Here is a 13,682-nt window from a genome sequence, read left to right on the forward strand (position 1 = left end):
TCTGGGGCCCTTGCATTGGAGTAGTACCTCCTCCAGTAACAATGATTCGCTCTCTACCTGAAGTGTCTCCATTGTAAAGTGGCTTCTTTACATGATTTTCCTACCCTGGTGGTTTTGATTCCAACAGTGGGACCCTTCCTGACTATGGAGCTCATTCCTGTTCTGTGGTGAATTCCAATGTTGTTACGTCCTCTGCAACACTTTATGATGATCAGTGTGTGTCCACTCTGAGAGGGAGCACCTCTGTGGCACCCGCACAGGAGGACGCCATCCAGGGAGACGTGGCAGGAGGCTGGAGAGGGGAGTCGTAGCCAGGAAATATATTGAGAGCATTCAAGTCTTTTTTCCACTCTAGCTATCTATTCTTCATTCCATGCTAATGGGATAATTTGATCGATGAATGCACTGGGAAAAGGCAAGAGATGCATAAAAAGTGTGAAAGCGCACAGCTACAAATGAGTGGGCAGATTTACCACCTTCTCCCTGGAATCAAATGTGTCTGCCATCCGCACTGGGTAGGAGACAGGCAGATCCAAGCTTTGGCTTAATTACGCGTAATTTGGGTGACAGCTGAAATGCAAACCTAAACATTCAATCAGCCAAAGATACACAAAATTAAGCATTTCACACAGTGTCCAACCCCTTCAATCTTTATTAATACTTTAATTATGTTAATTATACCATGGTTTCGAGCCTTGCTACTACAACAAGCAGGGGGTGGAGGTGGGGGAAGAGGCAGTCCCCTGAGTGGTGCAGTTAAGTAAGGATTGCATTCAAAAGTATGAATGGAATGCAAAGTGGCAAAGGAGCGCAAATACATAATTCAGCAGTTTACTTGCTCCTTTCACACTCCGTGATCCAGGCCTGGCAGTGTTCCTAGAGCTCTGGCCCAAGTCTGACTCATTCTCCCGTATGCAGTGTACACAGTACGTGCTCAGTAAACATCCATGCAATTAAATTTTAATGAAGAATGGTGAAATTGTATCTGTAAAGAGAAAAGGAAGTGGCCAGGTATTTGGGATCTAATTTGAGGTGTCGGTGACCCTGGTTACTACTGACTGTGTTGTTTGAGGGATGAGAGGTGTGGGTGGCAAGGAGTGGGGGGAGACCTAGGGGTGGAGAGGAATAGAAAATGACAGGGCCAAAGGTTCCCTTGTTTCTTTGTTTCTTTCTCCTCAGTTCTCCAGGTTCCTTTGCCCCTGGCTCTAAGAGATGAGGAGGGGGATTATAGACTTTAATGGTTTGCAAACTCTATTCTTCTGAATTCCTTAAAGATATGTCAGGACTGTACTGTGTATGCACACTGCGTAGGGACCTGGCAGAACCGCTCTGCTTTTATTTATTTATTTTATATATTAGGTATCTAAGATTTTCTTCTTGAAAGTTGTTGTGAAGCTTTTTGAAAACTCCTCATGTGGTGGCCTTCTTAACCCCCCCACCTACCTACTCCAGGAGCCTCCTCCACTCTGCCCTGGGTTTTTTCCCCTGGGCTAACCTGCCACCTAGCCTTTGCCCTGTCCTACTAGGCCTGCCTGCCTGCCTTACTGTTCTGCTTTTCTGGCCACACTGAATTCCCATTTCCTCTCCCATGCCTTTGTTTAGCTTGTGCTAAAATGCCTTTTGTCCTTCTTCAACCTGTCTTGATATCCTGTAGTTTACCAAGCCTGGGTCAACATAACTCCTTCTTGGAAGTCTTCCACTCCACACTTGTCAGTGAGCTTTATTCTCTTTCCAAATTCCTGTACCTCTCAGTGTTTGAATCATCTTTTCTATAAGTGTGAGTCAGTCTTCCTGACTCCAACACTCTCTGAAATAAAGAACCAGTCAGCCTACTCTTGAGGTGTTCCTTCCACTTTGCCTCTACTGGACATGCCGGCATCTCCTTGAGAAGCCCTGCCTTACGTCCACACAACTGAAGGTAACTGTGTCAATCCAACTGACCTTCTAGCCAGACTGGACTCAAATTGCCCAAACTACAACAATTAATAATTGTCCTTCAGTGTTTTGGCTTGTAGTGTGCTGAGCAAAAATAGAAATGCCATTTGAGTGACTCATCTGGGATAGGTTTTTAGGCTTTGTTGGGCTGACATGCAGAGAATCACCCTTTGTTGGGAGTATTTTTTTAACATCACCTTAGGAGACCTTGGAGATCTGCAAATCTGAAACTAAAAGGCTGTGTTTACCTTAGAGAACAACTTGTTTGGTGTTAATATTGATGAACACTTGCTGGCTCAGTGACTGGCCCCCTTGCCCAGGTAGTCTGAGCTATGCTAAATATCTTCAGAGCCTTGTTCTCATATTCTCTGATCATTACCACCATGATTCTTCCTGATATGCAGAGTTGCCGTTGCTTTCCAATGATAGCCCACACTACCCTCTTATCTCTTTTTGATTGTGAATTTCACAAATCACCAAAGTGGGGCTGATGTTAAAAAAGGAACCACCTCACTTGTTCTAAAAACAGGGAGGAAAAGTTCTTAGTGTCACAGGGCTTCATAGATTTTAAAAAGGAATCATGGCCCAAGTACATTACTCAATGAATCATGGCCCAAGTACATCAATAAATACTGGCTATTATTGCAAACTAAACTTGTTTAGAATGGCAAAAAGGTAACATATGATCTTGTTTTTGCCCTAAAGATAATGTCATTTTATATGGCACAAAAGCCATAAACACAAATTGTAAAGCAATATAAAAGAGTAAATATTAATTATGATTTTCAATTGTTATGGAAATTTTGGAGGAGGGTAATTCATTATGGAAGAGTAGAAAGGGATAAATTGTTAGGTATATTTTTTATTATTACTTTCACTCTTAGGGCTCTTTTTTTGAGAGAGCGTCTACCAAAACATATTTACCAAATAATAATTCATCTATACCTTAATAACATGCCAATCAAATCTTCTGACAAGAAAGAGATACCAGGAGGTCAACAGAGCCAATGATAATTTCAACCAAAAGCAAAGAAACTGAACATTTTCATTAGCCTATGGATCTTACTACAAGTGATTGCAAGATTTGTTGGTTGTTTTTAGATATTGAAATTAGCTTGAAGAAAACTTTTAATGCATTTTGGGGGACCACTAGGAATATTCAGCTTATATTGGGGATCTTGTTCCAAGGAGTATGCTCATGATTGTGTTCGAAAGTCAAGGTCAGTGTATGGAGAAGTGATGTAGGCCTTGCAGTAACTAGCAATGGTGGAGGGGCATGGAGTGGCAGGGCGATGCCACCTCAGTGGCATTCCAAGGGCAGCCATCAGATTTCTTTTTCCTCCTAATTTTGTGAACTTGTACTCCACTTCATGAGTTGTCAAGATAAATCATCGTTTTTGCAGTTTTTTCTGTTTTATATTTCGATCCCAAAATACACTCTTAGTGTAGCATATAGCATATGCAATCTTCAGCAATGTTCAAGATTCCCCATCCCTTGAATGTCTTTAGTTTTAACTACAAGTTTTTAAAAGAAAACAAATGATCAGGGCTCACTGGGGATTGAACCCAGGGACAGTCTACCTCTGAGCCACACTCCTAGCCCTATTTTATTTTAATTTAGAAACAGAGTTTCACTAGGTTGCCAAGAGTATCACTGCTTACTGAGGTGGTCGTCGAACCTGTGATCCTCCTGTCTCAGCCTCCCAAGTACTGGGATTACAAGGCAAAATAGGTGATTTTGAAGATGTCATAAGCTAATTTGCTGACCTGTTGTGCACCCAGTCATTCCAGGAGAAACACCTTTTTGTCTGTTGGTCCAGTTTGCACATGATGTCAACAAGCCCACCTTGACCACTCTGAGATGGGAGTAGAAGATGTGGCCTTTGGGATTTTGCTCAAGACCTTGGTTGCATCCATTTAATAGAATTAGAACATGTATCATTCGAGAAGAAAAAGTAATTACCTCTATTGTAATCTTATCAAATTCAAAAATGTAATATGAAGCTTTAGATTCAATGGCAAAGTTATAGACTTAGTGGGTTAATTAAACATCTTTTCTAATCAAATTAGATTTCATTTTCTAAGTAGAGGTTTTTAACCTGGAAGTGGCTCTAAAACACTGTTTCTTTCAGCCATCACCTATGAAAGGAAAGATAATGTCCCTTCAAAGGACTCCTCTAACAGTGAATAATTATTCTTTGTTTGACTGCAAATGCACATTCCTGAAATAATATATTCGTAAAGTTTCATAAATTATTTCAAGATGTATTAAAGAGCATTGGAAATAGTTCTTCTCCCTACAGGAGGTTGCCAAGAATAAGTTTTGTCCTTTAAAATTTGAAACAAATTATTACTCACTGGGGGAACATAGTTGGAGCTTCCCCCAGCTCCAGCTGACAGGGACAATTTGAAGTAACCTGTTAATGGTAATGCTTTTAAAATGTAGAGATACTCTAAGTGGAACAAATTTTAAAAATTAAAACCATACTAGAAGGAATCGCCTTTGGAGGTCATGAAAAGTTAGGGACACCACACATTTGCCTGGATCAGGGCCTAGATTCAAGTAGTCCTGAGGGTTACATGTTACATCATGACCCTGTGGAGGTGAGAGGAACAGGTATGACTCTGGTTGAATCTCACCTAAATGCTCCAAAGGCATAATTCTTCTGAGACTTCTAGCCTGGCTGTAAAATACCTCATAATATAGCACAAAGGCTACTGGATGAGGGGTTAGTAAAATTGAGTTCTATTCCCAGAAGTCATATAATATTAAAAAAAACACTATTTCCTCATCTATACAATGAAGGGATTTGTTTAAATAATCTCTAGCGTGTGTGTGTGTGTGTGTGTGTGTGTGTGTGTGTGTGTGTTACTGGAGATGGAACCCAGGGGCATTCTACATCTGAGCTACACCCCCAGCCCTATTTTATTCCTTCATTTTTAAACAGGGTCTCACTAAGTTACAGAGGTCTTCATTAAGTTGCTGAGGCTGTCCGCAAACCTGCAATTCTCCTGTCTCAGCCTCCCAAGTACTGGGATTACAAGTTGTTTCACCACATCCAGCCCTCATGTCCTTTATAACACTGACATTTTGTGCTTTTACTGTAAAGTCACTTGAACCAGATATTTTCAGAGCACTTAATTAATGCAAGCCATTAACTCCATATAACTTCTACCAACCAAGGACCACTGTGGTCCGTGACATAACTTCTTAATGGCTCACTCGATGTTCAACCTGGTAAATGATAACTACTTTCTGAAGAATTAGTGGGTAGGATAGTTATGGCATGAGGCAAGCTGCATCTCCTCATCTCAACTGCAATCTCTGAGTAGAGCAAAAAATAAAAATAACAAAGAGAGATGATAAAGGAAACCACATGCTTGCATGGGCACGCAAAACAGGCCAGGAGCTGTACTTGGTGATTCTGTAGTTCTTGCTTTCTGCTGTTGGAGTTGAGTGCAGTGCTGGGAACAGCAGAGCCCTCAGTAAATTCCCCTGGATTAACGTGAACCACCTGCTGCATAACTAATGGGGAGCTTAGAAAGAAAATCAAAGCGTAGAAAGAAAATCAGTTTCTTTGCACCTGTTTTTACAACCTGCCTGTTCTCCTTCGGAAACCTAATTCTAGAATATCATCATATAGCTAATTAAAATGGGAAATTAGAAGCAATTGGGTGACAATGGCATATAGAAAATGATGGCTGGGTATGCGTTCAGCATGCAGCAATGTGGGTCTGAGCTGTTTCTCTTGTGAATCTACTGCTTGACACATTTACACATTTGCTTGATCAGACCACAGAGTATAGACACAAGCCCCTTTGTTTTTGGCAGTGGACTGAGTACGTGTGGGCTTGGCTATTCTTTTACTCTAAGAAATCAGCAAGGTTGTATTGCCTGAATGGAAGAAGGTGAACCTTATTCTCCCTACAATGGCAAATGTCAAGCCCATGTGCTGCCATTCCCAATCCCCCTTCAGACATCACTAATTGATCATGGCTCTCTTTCTGAGCTCAAACACCATCAGAATCCTTTCAACAGGGCTCTCTAGATAGCCATTATTAAGTGACAGATGTTGGCACAGATGATAAAGTCAAGATTTGGACTTAAGTTGTAGATTTTCTTTCTTAAAAAAATGTGTGCATCTGTCACATTGGTGGGCAATACAAAGCCTTTTTTTTTTAAGTACATGACAGGACTTGAGTTTCTAAAAGGACACAGTGATGATCATATATCTTCCACCTGGAAATTTATCCACATCCCAACTCTACTTACCAGCTTTGTTATTGAGAAAAGGGAAAATAGAAAGAAGGTTTTGGGAACTGGACCTCAGTTGACTACAGGTTGAAGTGCTCATAAAGTGGGAGTGTCAATGCAATGTGGTACATCATCGCATGAGTATTGACAATAACGAAGGCAGACAACAAAGGCAGCAGGTAGATGTAGACAGTACAATACAGTGCATTTTAGGACAAAGAAGTTGAGTGAGCAAAGAGGATGATACATATGTAACTTATATGAATTAAAAATTTATGAGCAAGCTGGTGGAGACAGGAGGATTGCGCAGGTTCGAAGCCAGCCTCACTGGCTTAAGAGACCCTGTTTCCAAATAAAAATATAAAATGGGTCTGGGAGTGTAGCCCGGAGGTAAAAGGGTGTCCAAGAACCCCAGTATCACCAAAAAAACAAAACCAAAAACTTTGTGAGCATAAAACAACATCTTTTCAAAAAGACATAGGAAGACTTGACCACAAAAGAAAGAAATATTAATTTTTGATCCATTAAATAAAAATATATAGGGGTTATATATGTAAATTATTGGTTTGATCCCCAGCACTGCAAAAAATAAACAAATAAAAAATATACTTGTTCATCAAAAGACACCTTAGAAAATAAAAGAGAAGGTAACAAACTAAGAGAATAGATTATGTGCAATTGGTAATTAATTGGTATAGAAAGTTTATAAAGAACTCCTACAGCCCAGTTAAAAAGCTCCAAAAACATCAATAGAGAAATGGACAAAAGATAGACATTTGTAGAGAATAAAATATTTACAGCCAATTTATTTTAGAAGAGATTTTAACTTTACTAATGATAAGTGAATTATAAGAAAAATACCATACGATGCTATTATATAAGACCAACAAAACCATTTTGGAAATCAGGAGTTGGAGAGAATACAAATCACAGGAAGTCTTTTGTATTGCAGATGGTGATAGAAACTGGTACAGCCCTTTGTAATATTGTTAACCTAAAACTGGACATTAAAATACCTCCTGATGCCAGCAAGCCTCCTGTACAGCAGAAGATACATACATTTATAGTTGAGGATAAGTAAAAAAAGTTATTAACATCACTACTTTTCATATCAAAAAGCTGGAAATTACCCAAAGGTTTATCAATGAATAGATTAATGACTTGTATATATTTTCAATGGAATATTGTACAGCAGTAAAAACAAATGAAGTAGTATGGAGCAACATTACATACCTTGCAGTATAATAAAAAGGGAAAATATTTTTAAGAATTCATGTACTGGAAATATCCACATCAAATGAGTTAAAATCATTTTGCCTATGAGAGAGCAAATGAGAATGGGAAATTAGGATGTAGAGAAAACTAAAAACATAAATGTATTTATTGCATACCTATATTTTAAACACGCTAATATGTATAAATATATATATTAGATGTTTTAATTTTTTTATTTTCTTAATGGCTTAATTGAGATATAGAAGCTTTCTTTCTTTCTTTCTTTCTTTCTTTCTTTCTTTCCTTCTTTCTTTCTTTTCTTTCTTCCTTTTTTGCAGTACTAGGGTTGAAACCCAGGGGCATTCTACCTCCGAGCTTCACCCCAAACCCTATTTTTTATTCTTTATTTTGAAACTGGGTCTCACTTAATTTCAAAGGGCCTCTCACTAAGTAGCTGAGGCTATCCTCAAACCATGATCCTCCTGTCTCAGCCTCCCAAATGCTGGAATTACAAGAATGCACCACCACGCCTGGCGAGAAGCATCTTTATGACTTGAGCAAATAGACTTCACAGATGGCTTCATGTCCCAAAATTGTATCTTATATATTTAGTAGTTATACTTTCAGATTCAACATTAAGAATTCATTCCTTAAAGATGAGGTATCGTGTCTCTAAGAAATGATTTGTTTATTTGCTGTTAACCTGGGCCATATCAAACTTTCTTTGATGAGGTGGGCTATTTGGTGAATGAAGGGACCTATGAGGCTTGGGGAAGGGGGTAATGAGTTTTATTGCGAGGCAAATCCACAGCTACTTGGAAACAGTATTGGTGGCTGTGGGGAAATAGCAACAGTCTGGAGACCCCGAGTACCAGAAGGATATCGGTGATGTGAATGGGCAAAAAGAAAAGAATGGTATTTCCCAGGACCTTTGTGCTGCTGTCCCATGCATCATGGGACAGTATCCCAGGAAAGGGGTGTGACTAGGGAAGGGATATGTGTAGGAAGGTGAGAGAGTGTGAAAGAATTTACGTTACTGTTTTAAGAGTTTCCCCCAGACATTGTGTGAGACCTGTACCCTCCACAGAAGCCTCGTCTTATTTTACTTGCCGTATTAAAAGACACACTGTACATGAGTCCTCTTCTCTTACTGCCGTTACCTGTTTCCATAGGATACGTTATATGTAGGGTCTTGAGGGGTACATTGGTGCTCCCAAGACTGCTATTTCCAAATACAAGAATTTCAAGCTTCTACCAGAGTCCATACAAAATGCTATCCTGGCCAAATGGATAGAGAGAAGACCCAAATGCATGGATCTGCCACCATCTTCTTGACCTTCCCTTCTCCCTCCTTAACCTGTAGTTTTTCATCCTGACAAGATCCCATCCAGGGACCTTGGTGGCAATCGCTTCTGGATTGGAGGGCCTGGCAGGCTTGTAGAGCGCCTGTAGTTAGAGTGGAGTTGGCTATTGTAATACTTAGTGAATGGAATTTCATTAGGTCCTTATCTGTGTGCAGTGAGGAGAAGAGGTCCTTTTACACAGTGCTTGTAATGGAGTGGAAAATTGCATTTCCCCCTCGCCCGAACAGTGCCATTAGTGGGGAGCCAGACGGTCTGCAGAGAGCGGGAAGCCACCTCGGGCAGTGAAGGGCTGACAACCCAAATGATGGTAGGGCCGAGAGACCCGGAAGACATTCAAATAAAAACAGGTTGTGTTGTTCTTTGTGTCCTGTAGCGGTTCTTCCCCACAAAGCAGCAAGTGATTGGATTTGAAGCACCGAGAAAAACATGTTAAGTAAGAAATTGTTTAAATAAAGTTGTTTGAGGTTGAAACTCTTCCCCAGGCACAGAGGGGAATATAGTTAGATGCTTACAACTTATAGGTATCCGAGAGGCACTCTGTTTTCTGAGTCAGGCAGATATGTGGGAAACTTGAAAAATGGTATGTATGACCGAGGTCTCTTCTTTGGTCTCCCAAGTGGATCCCAGCCCCACTGCTGGCTGTGGGTGCTTGCATGGACAGTGTGTCAATTCCCCATTTTTATTTTCCCTCCATTTTGAGGATTGCAAGTGGGAAGCACTTTTGAGGCACAGTGCAGAAAACAGGGCAATCTGCACAGCTCTGGGGAGATTCTTATTGCTAATCTAGTAGAGAAAGGGTCTCTTTCTTTGTGACTCAGTCCCTGGGTGTGGTGGTGGAAGAGATGCATGGTCTATTCAGCGGCAGTCCTAGGCCAAAGAGAAGACAGGGCCCAGGTGAACAACAAATACAAAATGGTGCCTACCAGAAATGGTCATTAGAACTATGTACGCAAAAGCCTCTTGTGATCTCGAAGGGCACATGCAGAATTGGAAGCCTCTTTGAAATTGAACAAAGGGGTCATTAGGATAGTTTATATTTGAGCTACACTGATTTTCGGAATTATGTAGTCCAACTATTTTTCATAAACCTGAGGAATTTCTCTTTCCTATGGTTTAATTATCCAAGTAGAGCCCCCTGAGATCCTTTTTTCCACTTCATGCATCTGTTATAGACTGTGTGTTTGTATCCTCCTACAGTTCATGTGGTGAAATGCCAACCCCCAGTGTGACGGCATGAGGAGATGTTCTGATTAGGTCCTGAGGGTGGAGCCTGTATCAGTGGGATTAGTGACTGTATGAAGGCACTCAGGACACTTTCTGCGTTCTCTACAATGTGAAGATACAGTGAAAATTTAGCTGCCTATACCCTAGAAGAGAGCTCTCACAAGAAGCCAGCCATGCTGGAAACCCTGTTCTTGGTCTTCTTTCTTCCGGAGATGGGAGAAGAAATTTTGTTGTTTAAGCTACTTGGTTTGTGGTATTTTGTTATAGCAATCTGATTTGACTAACACAGCTTCTCTCTTTTCCTTCGTTCATTCTTTCTCCCATCCCCTTCTTTCATCTTCTCTTTGGGGGTAGTTTCTTCTTTGCCTATGCTTTGATCTTAACCTCAAGCTTTTACCCACCAGGCACTAAAGATTTACTGGGGTCAGCTACCTGTCACTCATTCTGTGTCCTCTGGTATTTCTTACATATACTTAAGTTAGAGTTAGAGAGAAATGGGCTGTGTGATAGTAGGGCCCCTCAGCAGTACAGTGATCACTGAGTCCTCTCCTACGATAGTACCAAGTATAATTTAAAATATATAAATCTCTGACTCAAAAATACTGTGTGAAAATATATATTATTATTCTGAAATTATTAATATATTTAAGTCATTAATGGAGGAGCCAGTCATATCATAAAGCTAGTTGGAAGAGCATTTGAAGAACTGGATATTTATAGACACTTAAAAATATTACACTAGGATAGCTAGGTTATATACAAACTCCTCACCATTCTACAGAGCAATAAAATTATAACCTCTGGGGCTTTTTTTAAACTAGACAGAAATCTACAATTTAACATGTAATTTAACTGTGTTTGAGCTGCAATCAAGTAGTGAGTCAACACAGGGATGATCTAATGAAGAATCAAAAAAACCCTCAGAGTCTGGCTAACAATGCCACAGTAGCCATGGAAGGATGCTCTGTCCTTCCTCCTCCTTCTCCCTTACTACATTCATGGCTTAGATAGTTTTTCTCAACAACATAATCTCAGCACTTAACTCTATATTTCTTTGTTATGAGCCAGGTTGGGTGTATCTTATTCTAATAAAACTCTGCCTTGGAGTAAAGTCCCAACTAGTAAGCAACCTATCCACTAATTAACTTTCTAATATATTTGTTGAGATATTTTTCTATTGTTATGCCAGATTTTAATAAATAAAAAGAGAGCTGGGCGTGGTGGCACACCCTTGTAATCCCAGCGTTCGGGAGACTGAGACAGGAAGATCGCGGTTCACTGACAGCCTCAGCTACTTAGTGAGGTCCCTTGTAACTTAGTGAGACCCTGTTTCAAAATAAAGAATAAAAGATAGGGCAGGAGGTGTAGCTCGGAGGTCGAATGCCTCTGGGTTCCATCCCCAGGCCCGCAAATAAATAAATAAATAAATAAATAAATAAATAAATAAATAAATAAATGATTAGGAGGTCTAAGATAAGAGAAACAGATTGGAGGAGAAAACATTAAGTTGCCTTTTCCCACCACATGAATCACATGATGGTATGCACCTCCATCCTCCGCTCTTCTTTGCCTGGTTTAGTTCTGATGAGCAAGAGTTGGTTGTGTTCTGTTATGTTCTCGGAGGTGTGATGGCAAAAAGGAATCTCAGGTGGTTATTCATGGTGATGTGGCCTTGTTTTCTGTGTGGCTTCTTGGACTCAAAGTCTACCTGGCAGGTGATGCCAGTACATACACTAGTAATAAACACTGAAACACTTGACATGGATCATTTTTGTTTAGATTTTGATAATCCACTCTCAGTCTAAAGTATATTCATAGTTTTGTTTTCCCTGGCATTTCTCAGCTCTTCCAATACGATGACCAGTGGCTGCATGAACATGGCACACGGTACCCACCCATTGCTATCATCAGCCCTTCCTGCCATCTTTGAAAGGAAGGGGTGGAACACAGGGAGGGTGCAGAGCAGCAGTGAAGCTTCTGAGACTCGAATAGATTTAGGGTAATGTTTTGTTTCTTCAGAAGCTCTTGGCCAAGTTATAAAGCTCTCCTTATTTTTTAAAATAAATTTTTATTGGTGCATTGCAGTCATACATCTTAATGGGATAAAAAAACTTGTGGAGATATACACACACACATCACCCAATCAGCCCCTACCCAACCCCTAACCCTTCCCTCCCCCTCCCTCCTTCCTATGCTTGGTTTCCTGATTCACTTTGATATGTTTTTTTTTTTTTCTTCCATAAAGCTCTCCTTTTTACCAGCTGAATTCCCTCCTTCAGATTACCCACCAAAAGGGGAGCTAACTTAGGCATCAAACCAGCCAACCAAAGGACACCTCCTCCAGTCCTCCATAGTAGATCCTATTCTGGCTCCCGAGAAAGGAAAGTAGTTGCCCTTAATATTTAGTCAGGATGCACAATATTTTGGTTAAATCTTAGTAAGTATAAAACACTATTAGAATCGGATGCAGAAGTTTATGCCTGTATTCCCAGTACTTGGGAAGCTGAGGCAGGATGATCACAAATTCAGGACCAGCTTCAAGCAACTTAGTGAATCTCTCAGCAACCTAGCAAGACCCTGTTTAATAAAAGTTCTTTTTATTTTTGTAAAATGCCTCTGGGTTCAACCCTCGGTAACCACACACACACACACACACACACACACACACACACACACACACACACCACTATTAGGCCATGAGAGAGCTAGAGAGGTATAAAAATAGAAACTCACTGTGTTTTTTAAAAGAGATACCTGTAGAGTATCCAGCCACCAAAATAAAAAAAAAAAGTGTGCAGAATATCAAGAAAGCTGTAGGATGCTAATGCTCCCAGAGTCATCAGTGTAAATGATGGAGAGCAGGGCAGGTATTTAGTGGAAATTGTTGGTCATGATTTAATCCATGATGGATAAATACAGTCCAGATGGTTGTAGAAGGAAGGCATTGAGCATTCCAAGGACAGTGGAGATAGAAAAAGAAAAGTGGAGAGCAAAGCTTTGGACAGCTGTGAACTCAGCAGTCTCAGTAGGTGTGTGAGTAGGGCATTTCAGGCTGAATGCACTGTTCTGTGTGCTCCTCCCTGATTGCTGCTCCAGAGCACCCATCCTGGGGTGCCCTGTGCCACTGACATCAGCGTGCATGTCCATCAACAGCCAGTCCAACCCCTCCCAAGACAGGCTATTTGTTCTGGTCTGCTGTATCCAAGAGTTATGTTACTTCTGAAATCAAGCAACACAAAGCAGAAGAGGGGGGAAAACTTGGCCTGTCCAAAAACAAATGAAATGCTTCCCACATTCTTTAAAGCTTATGTCAGTGATTGAGCCATTCAGCAGTTTTGAACCAAACCTTTAATACAGCATCCATATCCGTAGTAATCGTGAGTCTGTATGTAAATTCTGGGAGAGCATGCTTCTTTGGGTTCAGTTCTGTGATTTTTTTTAGTAGATAAAATCTGGAAAAATGAGTAAACACAATTAATTAGATGGTATATTTATCCTTGGCTTAAATTAGAAAAATTACTTAGAGAAACAGAAAATCTCAATTAAAACAACTAGCCTGATTTTATTTTTCACTGTTAAGAGGGGGAAAAAAGAGCATGAGTAAAATAAATATATATTTAGGGATGACACCATCTTGGCATTTCCAGGCATTCTTTTCTAAATATATTCTTTATCTGAGCTGTCTTGCA

The 13,682-nt window shown here is 40.3% G+C and overlaps 1 protein-coding gene across 2 annotated transcripts in view; it reads left to right on the forward strand.

Annotated features, from left to right (window-relative positions):
• LRMDA (leucine rich melanocyte differentiation associated) overlaps nucleotides 1-13,682 on the forward strand; it is a gene marked incomplete at both ends in the record, with an annotated part of 1,107,765 nt that overhangs the window by 784,170 nt on the left and 309,913 nt on the right. The gene's annotated exons all lie outside the window — the stretch shown is intronic.

This window comes from Muscardinus avellanarius (assembly GCF_963383645.1).
Source record: "Muscardinus avellanarius genome assembly, chromosome: 4".
In the NCBI taxonomy this organism is placed as follows: domain Eukaryota; kingdom Metazoa; phylum Chordata; class Mammalia; order Rodentia; family Gliridae; genus Muscardinus; species Muscardinus avellanarius.